General features: G+C 36.6%; 1 non-coding gene across 1 annotated transcript; it reads right to left on the bottom strand.

Moving 5' to 3' along the window:
- Window positions 1–684: 684 nt before the first annotated feature.
- Window positions 685–756, bottom strand: TRNAS-GGA (transfer RNA serine (anticodon GGA)). Its single transcript has one exon. It is a non-coding gene; the product is annotated as a tRNA-Ser (tRNA).
- Between the last annotated feature and the right edge of the window lie 12,177 nt (window positions 757–12,933).

The raw sequence follows: 12,933 nt of genomic DNA on the forward strand, positions 1-12,933 counted from the left end.
CACTTCCCTCCCAGTACCATCCCTCTGGGTAATCCCAGTGCGCCAGCCCCAAGCATCCTGTATCACACATCAAACCTGGACTGGTAATTCATTTCATATATGATATTATGCATGTTTCAATGCCATTCTCCCAAATCATTCCACCCTCTCCCTCTCACACAGAGTCCAAAAGACTGCTCTATACCTCAGTGTTTCTTTTGCTGTCTCGCATACAGGGTTATCAGTACCATCTTTCTAAATTCCATGTATATGCATTATTATACTGTATTGGTGTTTTTCTTTCTGGCTTACTTCACTCTGTATAATACGCTCCAGTTTCATCCACCTCATTAGAACTGATTCAAATATATTATTTTCAATAGCTTAGTAGTATTCCATTGTGTATATGTACCACAGCTTTCTTATCCATTCATCTGCTGATGGACATCTAGGTTGCTTCCATGTCCTGGCTATTATAAACAGTGCTGCAATGAACATTGTGTACACATGTCTCTTTCAATTCTGGTTTCCTCAGTGTGTGTGCCCAGTAGTGGGATTGCTGGGTCATGAAAGTGAAAGGAAAGTCGCTCAGTTGTGTCCAACTCTTTGCGACCCCATGGACTGTAGCCTACCAGGCTCCTCCCTCCATGGGATTCTCCAGGCAAGAATACTGGAGTGGGTTGCCATTTCCTTCTCCAGGGAATCTTCCCAACCCAGGGATCGAACCTGGGTCTCCTGCATTCCAGGCAGACGCTTTAACCACTGAGCCACCAGGGAAGCATAAGGAAGTTCTATTCCCAGGTTTTGAGAAATCTCCACACTGTTCTCCATAGTGGCTGTACTAGTTTGCATTCCCACCAACAGTGTAAGAGGGTTCCCTTTTCTCCACACCCTCTCCAGCATCTATTGCTTTTAGACTTTTAGATAGCAGCCATTCTGACTGGCATGAAATGGTACCTGATTGTGGTTTTGATTTGCATTTCTCTGATAATGAGTGATGTTGAGCATCTTTTCATGTGTTTGTTAGCCATCTGTATGTCTTCTTTGGAGAAATGTCTGTTTAGTTATTTGGCCCACTTCTTGATTGGGTCGCTTATTTTTATGGAGTTGAGCTGCAGGAGTTGGCTGTATATTTTTGAGATTAGTTGTTTGTCAGTTGCTTCATTTGCTATTATTTTCTCCCATTCTGAAGACTGTGTTTTCACCTTGCTTATAGTTTCCTTTGCTGTGCAGAAACCTTTAATTTTAATTACATCCCATTTGTTTATTTTTGCTTTTATTTCCAATATGATGGGAGGTGGGTCATAGAGGATCCTGCTGTGATTTATGTCAGAGAGTGTTTTCGCCTATGTTCTCCTTAGAGAAGACTCTTGAGAGTCCCTTGGACTGCAAGAAGATCCAACCAGTCCATCCTAAAGAAGATCTGTCCTGGGTGTTCGTTTGAAGGACTGGTGCTGAAGCTGAAACTCCAATACTTCGGCCACCTCATGTAAGTGTTGACTCATTGGAAAAGACCCTAATGCTGGGAGGGATTGGGGGCAGGAGGAAAAGGGGATGACAGAGGATGAGATGGCTGGATGGCATCACCGACTCAATGGACATGAGTTTGGGTAAACTCTGGAAGTTGGTGATGGTCAGGGAGGCCTGGTGTGCTGCGATTCATGGGGTCACAAAGAGTCGGACACGACTGAGTAACTGAACTGAACTAAATGTAATCAAAATCAAGCTTTAAACATGTTTATACATGTTAGCATTTTCCTTTAATATGAAATTTGTTGATGCAAATACTATATTTTAAGGTATATTTTAATCTTTAAGGGTGAAAATTATACATGATCATGCTAATTTCTGTCAGTAATATGAGTGAGTTGGCATTTACATTCTCTTTGAAGAACGAAATTGTATGCAGTTTTTGGAACAGAATACAGCAACACTATCATTCAATTATACCATGAATTCTGCTTATGAATGTATCCTATAGATTTAAAAATGCTAGTATGCATATTTGGCTTCAGAGGCAGCAAAAAATTCATAATAATTGACTTTGGTAACTATCTCAATAGATTTTACTGCACATAAACTGCAGTATCATTAGATAGGAAGTTTTGGGTAAACACAATAAGATGATTTTTTAGAAATAAGTCAATACAAATATATCTGTATTTTTGCATGATTGAAATGTTATGCTCATGATAAAAATTGTGGGGATGTCATAGTATTAGACTTTTAATCTCCATTATCACAAAGGGCTGGGGTTTGTGTGGGAGAAGGATGAAATATTGGGAAAAAAATTTCAACATCACTGTAATAAATGATATTTTATTCAGTGAAAATGCAATACAAAACCCTATCAAACATACTACTCAAAATATAAAAATGACTAAGAACTGTATCTGCAAGTTTATATGGACAAATGAACATTTACTTCTTCAGCTGACCCAGGAAGTAAGAAGTATATGTCTTGAAATTCTATAATTTTAACAGGTTTTCAGGAATCAATATTAGTTTCTTAAAAATAAATCAAATACTCATGAAAACTTTTACATTATGATAAGTAGTTACTATTTTCCATATTGGTACTTTTGTACATGCTCAGAATGAACCTGGACCTTTACATAGAGTCTAATACTTGAAATATAATCAGTTCAGTTGTTAAGTCATGTCCGACTCTTTGCGACCCCATGGACCGCAGCACACCAGGCTTCCTTGACCCATCACCAACTCCTGGAGCTTGCTCAACCTCATGTCCATAGAGTCGGTGATGCCATCTGACCATCTCATCCTCTGTCGTCCCCTTTTCCTCGCTCCTTCAATCTTTCCCAGCATCAGGGTCTTTTCAAATGAGTCAGTTCTTCACATCAGGTGACCAAAGTAATGGAGCTTCAGCTTCAGCATCAATTCTTCCAATGAACAACCAGGACTGATTTCTTTAGGATTGATTGGTTGCATCTCCTTGCAGTCCAAGGGACTCTCAAGAGTCTTCTCTAACACCATAGTTCAAATGCGTCAATCCTTTGGCTCTCAGCTTTCTTTATAGTCCAACTCTCACATCCATACATGACTATGGGAAAAATCATAGCTTTGACTACATGGACCTTTGTTGGTAAAGTAATGTCTTTGCTTTTTAATATGCTGTCTAGGTTGGTGATAGCTTTTCTTCCAATGAGCAAACGTCTTTTAATTTCATGGATGCAGTCACCATGTGCAGTGATTTTGGAGCCAAGAAAATAAAGTCTGCCACTGTTTCCATTGCTTCCCCATCTATTTGCCATGAATTGATGGGACCAGATGCCATGATCTTAATTTTCTGAATGTCGACTTTTAAGCTAAATTTGTCACTCTCCTCTTTCACTTTCATCAAGAGGCTCTTCAGTTCTTCTTTGCTTTCTGCCATAAGGGTGGTGTTATCTGCATATCTGAGGTTATTGAGATTTCTCCCGGCAATCTTGATTCCAGTTTGTGCTTTATCCAGCCCAGCATTTCTCATGATGTATTCTGAATAGAAGTTAAATAAGCAGAGTGACAACATACAGCCTTGACGTACTCCTTTCCTGATTTTGAACGAGTCTGTTGTTCCATATCCAGTTCTAACTGTTGCTTCCTGTCCTGCATACAGATTTCTTAAGGGGGCAGGTCAGGTGGTCTGATACTCCCTTCTCTTGAAGAATTTTTCACAGTTTATGGTGATCCACACAGTCAAAGGCTTTGGCATAGTCAGTAATGCAGAAGATTATTTTTCTGGAACTCTCTTGCTTTTTCAATGATCCAACGGATATTGTCAATTTGATCCCTGGTTCCTCTGCCTTTTCTAAATCCAGCTTGAACACCTGGAGGTTCACCATTTATGTACTGTTGAAACCTGGCCTGGAGAATTTTAAGCAGTATTTTGATAGCGTGTGAGATGAGTACAATTGTGTGGCAGTTTGAAAATTCTTTGGCATTGCCTTTTGGGGATTGGAATGAAAACTGACGTTTTCAAGTCCTGTTGCCACTGTTGAGGTTTCCAAATTTGCTGGCATATTGAATGCAGGACTTTCACAGTATCATCTTTTTTTTTTTTTTTTTTTTTTAATTTAATTTAATTTTTAAACTTTACATAACTGTATTAGTTTTGCCAAATAGCATGTATGAAATGAGTTGCCAGTCCAGGTTCGATGCACAGTATCATCTTTTAAGATGTGAAACAGCTGTACTGGAATTCCATCATCTTCACTAGCTTTGTCCATAGTGATGCTTCCTAAGGCCCGCTTGACTTTGCATTCCAGGATTTCTGACTCTAGGTGAGTGATCACACCATTTTGACTATCTGGATGATGGAGATCCTTTTGTATAGTTCTTATACTGAAATACAATAGCCACATGGATTATATCCAATGCTGCTATGTAACATTAGGTCAGACGTTTACTAACCATAGTAAAGATGACGAGGTAAGAATTTGACTTTTCATGAGCTTTTCAAAATTCTGATCCCCTCTATTCCCGCATTATACCTGTCAGGACTTTGCCTCCTTTGGGGCTTTTTTTTTGTATTCTGTTGGTTAATCTTTCAAAATCCAGATTTTTTCTTATTCTTATGAATTTGCTCAAGACATTTCCCCCAGCACCTAGTTCTGAGCTATGTCAGGCCAAAAATCACAAATATTTGAACTCTATGTAAAAGGCAGCATTCTTAAGTAATTCAGTAACTTTTTTTTCAGTGACAGCCTATTACACTGAAACACACAGTGCAAAATTTTAAAGTAGTTATACTCTCACAATCTATCCCTCCCTTTAGAAAGCACTTTTCCCTCCTAAATTTTTTTTATGTCTATGGCTTGGTCCTTGAAATATGAGACTTGAAGTGGGCAATGACCTTGTGTGCTCCTCCTCAACAGGAGCTTGTTTCTTTGTAAATCTTGGTACAAAAAAATGCTCGAATGCCTGTCCCTGAAAATTCACATTCAAAAAAGATTGTCTCTGCCTACAAGTGCCTGTGAGTTTTCAGCCTGCTTCACATAGTGCATTTTCAAAGGTCAGCTGCTTTCTACTGAGGCTTTGATGACGGCTTTGAAAGAAAGTTCTCAGAAACAGCCTGTGTGCAATGGCCCAAAACTCCTGTTAGCTACCAACTGAAATAATCTGATTTCTCATTTCCGAGCTGCTAGTTTTCAGGAAACAATTAGTTATATAGCCTATCAACAAATTTGTTTTTTTTAAAAAAAGAGAGAATAGCAAAATGAAATGTCTTCAATATTTCTAAAAATTGTGATATTCTGTCTCCACAGTATACGCTCCTCTTCAGCAAATAGGTTTTGAGCTCATATATGGCATTATACAGTGAACAGGAAAAAGCTGAGTCCTTGAACAAGTTACACTCTAAGCAAGAATAGAATACAATATTGATGAATACTCATGTTTTATATATTATAGTTTATCTGTATTGATTCTTCTCCCATATTTAAGAGACTTCTTAATATTCAATGCATTCATTAATTCAAGTGAATAAGGCAGTCTATCCTGTGTTCTGATTTCTAGACAAACAGGCACACACATGCACACTCACACACACAAATGCACATTTAGTTTTACAAATAGATGATTGTTTAAAAGACTAGAAGCAGAAGAAGAGAAAAATAGACCTTGAAAATCTAACTTCAAATACTGAGGATAATACTATTTATTACCATCAGATATCAGTCCCAATATCTGATAAACCAACTGAAGAAACAAATGATTTAGGTTTTTTTTCAAAATTCACTTCTACTAAGTGATCCACATTGCTCAGAGACAGAAGAACTTGCAATAAAGTGAAATATAGTAACTGTATGCACAATTAAAGGGAGGATAAGTTGACCTAAAGAGGGAAATGGGAAGAAAAAAATAAAGAGACAGGCAAAGTTAATCCTGTCCTTAGCGTTTTATTTTTTTCTCAGAAAAATTTTCATATGAGCCTTTTTATCATTAAGGAATTGAGATTGAAATGTATCAACTTTAGGTAATCATGTCTTGAATTCTAATTTATCTGCATGGGGTCAATTTAAATGTGGCAAATTGAACTGAGCACGAAAGATTAATAAAAGTGAAATGGCAGTCATTCCTTTAATGTACTGCACACAATTTGAACCAATTTTACTGCACCCCTATGAGGAAAATTTTATCTATGAAGTAATTGAAAAGATTAATCCACTTAGAAATAATGAGCTGGAGGTTAGTGACTTTTCATTCCACACTTAAAAATTTTTGTTTAAACCAGTTTGAAATCTGGATTAAAAAGTCCAATAGTCAGCTCATATTTTAATATGAAAATCTGCTGGTCTGTCCCCACAGTTCACCTGTCACATAACTACACACATCTCCCTTGGTGCTTCTTCTGTATGATTAACTATACTTGCCACCCCCCCTTTAATACTGAACTTTTCTTTTACAGAACACAGCTTATATGATTATATCTTTCTTCTTCAATATCACATTAAACTGTCAGTTCTGACCTATCTAATCTTTTTGACTGGTTTATATCCATATTTTTGCACATTACATATCAGTGTGTACCATTGCATATTAACAGGCAAGCTGTTTGATGATAGCCATAACTTAGAAAATGGTAAATATCATACTTATTTCTGGTTTTACAAGTTCCAGAGCCAGGGTTGCATTGGGTACAAAACAAAAATAGATACCAACATACAATTGTATTCTGTTCTGAAGGGAAATTTTATATTTATTAAAAAGTGAAATGGATATATCATAGATAATCTTGGTTATTTCAAGGCAACTCATGAGCATCCCCTAATATAAAGTAGCATACTAAAGGCCTGCTGAAACTCATCATCCTTACAGTGAAGAATTATATTCCATTTCCCCATTTGAAATATATTTGAACTCTCTTCTCCTACTGCTCAGGAAGTGAGGAGGCTCATTCTTCCACCTCTCTACCTCCTACTGCCTGGAGAAAGAAATTCAGAAATACTGACTACATAATAAGAGGAAAAGGTGAGGACCTGAGAATCACTGGGAGTAGAGGAAGAACATTCTTTTTGTACAGATTTCCTGCCACTCATTCCCTTTGTAACATCCTTTTTAATAATTAATTGATTTGATGTAAAAAAGGTATCCAACAATAGTAATGCACAATGCTACTGAACCAGAAGGTAAAGCATGGCATGCATATGTGCTCAGTCATGTCTAACTCTTCGTGACCCTGTGGACTGTAGATCCCCAGGCTCCTCTTGTCCATGGAATTTTCCAGGCAAGAATACTGGAGTGCACTGCCATTTCCTTTTCCAGGGGATCTTCCTGACCCAGGGATCGAACCTGTGTCTCTTATGTGTTTTGCAATGGCAGGCAGGTTCTTTACCAGCTGAGTCACCAGGGAAGCCCAAACATAGACAGATGCTAGACTATAATGAAGGACAAATTGCTCTTCAGGCAAGTAGAAGTTTTCCCTATTGGAAAATAACTCTACATAGCAAGTTTACTGACAGGTAAGTGATCACTTAATAGGGTACTGATGCAAGGTATTGGGATAGTCAAGATTTCTTCCTAAGAGTTGAGTTAGATCCTAAAGTATGTGTCATTCAAACGTAAATGAGAGGAAGGGCATTCTAGACTCCATAGAAATCCTTTTCATGTGTAACGTGTATTATTTAGACAGAAAGTTTCTATCACAATAATTGGGTCTGGACCACAAATGTCTTTGTGGCTCAGCTGGTAAAGAATCCACCTACAATGCAGGAGACGTGGGTTCAATCCCTGGGTTGGGAAGATCCCCTGGAGAAGGGAAGGGCTATACCCTTAATTATTCTGGTCTGGAAAATTCCATGGATTGTGTAGTCCATGGGTCACAAAGAGTTGGACATGACTGAGTGACTTTCATTTTCACAAATGTCCAATGAGGATAATTATTTTGAATTCTCACATTGAGTGTATGGGATAGGGAAGAAGTGGAGGAAAATGCTTTTAATAAGGAAAGTAAAAATAATTGGATCTGAGGATGAGTTTAGCTTTCTTTAACCCTAGAGAAAAAAGTTGGGAAAGTAAGGTTGGTTAGGATTGTTTTACAATCAGACTCCTCAGAGGGGCAATGTTTGTGGAGTGCTAAATCCGCATCAGATGGAGAGAGATAGGAGAAGACAGTTTTGACATGCCCAGAGAAGAGAAGATGGTCATTAATAAATGAAAAACAGTAAGAATCAAGAACAGGACCTGGCTTCCCCTCTAGATTTTTGGAGCTCCAGTATTTGAGATACTTTGATGAAATTGTGGAGGAGCAGATGCTTAAATAAAAAGTAATTTTAAATAACTAACTAAAGGGATATAACAAATATTGTATTCAAATGTAATTAAACTAAAAGTATACATTACTATAAATTTACATTATTTTAAAATTAGACATTATTATTATACATTAAGTAATTTTATAAGGCATTAACTACTTCCAAGAAGGGGAGTGTAAAAATGCACCCCAGCCTCTCATAATATCATCTTGCAAATTGTAGAAATTTATAATTGCAATTTGCAGAAAAATTTGGAGATTTAAATCCTGATTAGAGTGGATATTTGTTCCAATAGGACTGAAAAAATGTTATATATTGTATTCAAGGAAAGATCAGACTCCCATGCTGAAATTTACTTAGTAGGGCTGATCATGAGTGCTGGGTGAAATATCAATTGCATCTTCTTGATGGGAAGTTAGGAAAAGAGAGGGGCATTGTTAGTAAGACTACTATCAGAGCTTGGAAAAAAATGGATGTAATAAGACTAAAAATAAGAAAATACTAAAATTGACAGTAAATGAAATACCATCAGACTTAATCTCCTCTTTCTCTCTATTTAACACAATAAGTCAGAGGATATATATTGGTAAGGAGAGAAAACCAAGACATGAGCTCTGCATCCTTTGATCTCTATCCAGTGTTTAATTCATTGATCCAAACTAAGTTTGGAAGAGTGACCTTCTTGGGAACTTAATTCTCATCAGTTCTAGTACCACAGTTTTGTGAAACTAGAAACTAGACTAAGACTGTGATAGAACAGAAAATTATTTCCAATAATTTCAGAAAGCCTCCAGGAAACAAACAAAAAGTATGACTGTTTTCTACAACTATGAGCTATTCTCTGGTAATTTTAACTTGGAAGGGGATTAAGTCTCTAAATTCATAATAATAAATACAAGCACAGAGCCTGTATGAAAATATAAAAGTTAGCTTTTAGGAATTTAAAATGAAAAACTAGCCAGTTTGTCAATCATTAGATATCACCAGAGGAGGTAACCCTAACCTGCTCAGAAATTACTCATTGCTTGGTAAAATTCATCAAAGTCTGGATAATGCATCTAATTTGCATAGTTCATTTGATGCCCTACAGTTGTTTGGATTAGAAAACATGAAATCATGCTAAGACAATTTTCTAAGAATTGTATAGAAAGCTACACTTGTATGTATTACTTTTCATGATAGATCAAAATTTCAGACTTATGCAAGGTATGCTTAAGCCTAATTAGCTCACAATTTCACTTTGTTTTCTAAGTAGGCTGTCTGTCCTAATACTCTCAGTGCTGTTTGATAAGCATGCAGTCAGTTTACTAGGTGTATATTAGCTGATTCAAAAGCCTAACTGTTGTGTTCTGCTTTTCTTTTTCTTCTTAATAATAACTGAAATAGCACTTTTGTCAAAACCATGATAAACCCAAGACAAAATAAAACAAATAGAATAATTAAAAAAAAAAAAAACTGGTGGATATTTACTCTTGAAAGAAGGAAGCAACAATAACTGATATCCACATTACACGTGTCCCTTAGAATACTTCCCAGTTCCTGTGGCTGCATTTTGGACAGAACTAGTAAAGAATCCTCCTTTTTAATTGAGGGAAGTGAAGGTGAAAATCTCTCAGTTGTGTCTGACTCTTTGTGACCCATGGCATCCTCTGTCCAAGGAATTCACCAGGCAAGAATACTGGAGTGGGTTACCATGCCTTCCTTCAGGGGATCTTCCAAACCCAGGGATGGAACTCAGGTCTCCTACATTGCAAGCAGATTCTTTACCATCTGAGCCACCAGGGAAGCCCTTGATTGAGGTGTCAATAGGTAGAGTTCAGTGTTGTATGATCCAACTAACAATAAAAGGGAAAATCCCAGAAAGGAGGGAGCCAAAAATAAGGATTGAACTTAAAATTCTGTATGATAATAATAACACAAAGGAGGAGGTGGAAACAGGCATATAATTAAGTAGATTTTTTTAGTTAATTTTTATTGAAATTAAGTATTTAGAATGTTTTATGTCCCAATGTTAATTTTCATCCCCCAGATAGTTTTTAAATAATTGAAACATATAATAAAAAAGAATTAAAATAGCACAATAGAGAAAATCTATTGAAAATAAAAAGAGGCTGTAATGGAGATAAAAAGAAAAATAATAAGACACTCAGAAAACAGATAGAAAATTGTGGATATAAGCTCTACATATTCAGTAATTATATTGAACACAAATTAATTGAACAATCCAATCAAAAGGCAAAAACTGTTCTGCTACAATGTTTAAAACATTTTTGATCCAACCTTTAGGCATTGTAAAACACACATAGTTAGGACTCAAAGATACAAGTAAGATTGAAGAATGCGAAAGATTAATACTGATCCTTTACAAAGTTTTCAAAAAAAAGGATAGAGAAGACTTCCCAAGATATGCAATGTGCATTTTAATACTCTGATATCATAATCAAAAAAGAAAATAATAAGATATTTTAAAATAATTAACAGTATTTAATATAAATGTGCAAGTTCAACAACATGGAAACAGATTGAAGATTATGATTGGGATTTACCTCAAGAATGTAAAATGTGATTAATATATGAAAATAAATGCAAATGTGTGAAAGATACAAACCATATGACTATCTTGATGTTTGCTGAAAAACACAACAAAATTCAACATATATTCATGATAAAAATGATGTTAATAAATTAGATGTAAAGGAATGTAGATATGAGATCAACATATATGACAAGCTCACAGCTCACATCATACTCCAAATGAAAAGGTAAAAGCTTTATCTATAATACAGAAACAAGATAAGAATGCCCACTTGCACTACTATATAACCTAGTACTAAAAGGTTAGACAAGAAATGAAGGTTGGGCAAGACATGAAAGGTGTCCAAATTGGAAAGATATAAATAAAAAGTCTTCCTGCTCACAGCTAACATGACAGTATATGTAGAAACCTTAAGATGCCATCAACATGTTTTTTGGAACAAGGTAACAAATTCTGCAAAGTTCTAGGTTTAAAAAAAAAAATGTGTTTTTGTACAGTAACAATGAATCATGAAACAAAAGAAAAAGTCTCACAATATCATCAAAACAATAAATTAATCAAGAAATAAAATTAATCAAACTGGAAAATTGCACACTGGAAACTCCAAAACATTCATGAAAGAAATACAACAGTACACAAATAAATGTGAATATACCCTGTATTTAGGGACTATAGGTGGCTTCAGTGGTAAAGAATCTGGCTATCAGTGCAGGAGACACAAGATACCCTGGTTCTATCTCTGGGTTGGAAAGATCCCCTGCAGTGGTGGTGGTGGTCGTTTAGTTGCTAAGTCATGTCTGACTCTTGTTATCCCATGGAGTGTAGCCCACCAGGCTCCTCTGTCCATGGAATTTTCCAAGCAAGCAAACTGGAGTGGGCTGTCATTTTCTTCTCTAGGAAATTGTCCTGACCCAAGGATTGAAACTGCAGTCAGGCAGTAGGAAATTGCAACATGCTCCAGTATTCTTTCCTGCAAAATTCTGTGGACAGAAGAGCCTAGGGACCTACTGTTGTTAGGGCCCCAAGGAGTCAGAAGTGACTGTGCAAATGAGCACACACACCCTGCACTTATGGATTAGGAGAATTAATATGTCAACTGTTGATACTATCCAAAGTGACCTACAGTTTCAAAGAAAACCCTTTCAAAATTCCAACTAATTTTACACAGAAATAGAAAAAAGTTCCTAAAATTTGTGAGGAACCACTAAAGTCCCCAACTAGTTAATACAATCTTAAGAAAGAAAAACAAAGCTGGAGGCATAATGCTTCTTAACTTCAAATTATATTACCAAATTATGTTAGAAACTTCCATAATCCAATAGCTAAATAAATAAATAACCTGATTAAAAAATAGGCAAAATGCATCATGGAAAATGCTGGGTTGGACGAATCACAAGCTGAAATTAAGATTGCCAGGAGAAATATCAACAAACTCAGATAGGCAGTTGATACCACTCTAATGGCAGAAAGAGAAGAGGAACTTAAGAGCTTCTTGATGGGGCTGAAAGAGGAGAGTGGAAAATGCCGGCTTAAAACTGAACATTCAAAACTAAGATTATGGCATCTGGTCCCATCAATTCATGGCAAACTATTGTAGTTGCTCAGTCACTAAGTCATGTCTGCCTCTTTGCTACCCCATGGAATGCAGCATTTCAGGCTTCCCTGTCCTTCACCATCTCCTAGAGTTTCTTCAAACTCACGTCCATTGAGTCAGTGATGCCATCTAACAGTCTTACCCACTGTCAACCCCCTTCTCCTCTTGCACTCAATCTTTCCTAGCACAGGTCTTTCCCAATGAGTTGGCTCTGCATCAAGTGGCCAAAGTATTGGAGTATTAATGCAACAGTCCTTCCAATGAATATTCAGGGTTGGTTTCCCTTAGGATTTACTGGTTTGATCCCTTTGCTGTCCAAGAGATTCTCGAGAGCCTTCTCCAGCAATACAGTTTGAAAGCATTAATTCTGCAGCTCTCAGCCTTCTTCATGGTCCACATTTCACATCCATACTTAACTACTGGAAAAACTATACCTTTGACTATAGAAGAGGAAAATATGGAAACTGGCAGATTTTATTTTCTTGGTCTCCAAAATCATTGCAGATGGTGAATGCAGCAATGAAATTAAAATATGCTTGCTCCTTGGAAGGAAAGCCATGACAAACATAGAT

Source organism: Bubalus kerabau, chromosome 15, assembly GCF_029407905.1.
Source record: "Bubalus kerabau isolate K-KA32 ecotype Philippines breed swamp buffalo chromosome 15, PCC_UOA_SB_1v2, whole genome shotgun sequence".
In the NCBI taxonomy this organism is placed as follows: domain Eukaryota; kingdom Metazoa; phylum Chordata; class Mammalia; order Artiodactyla; family Bovidae; genus Bubalus; species Bubalus kerabau.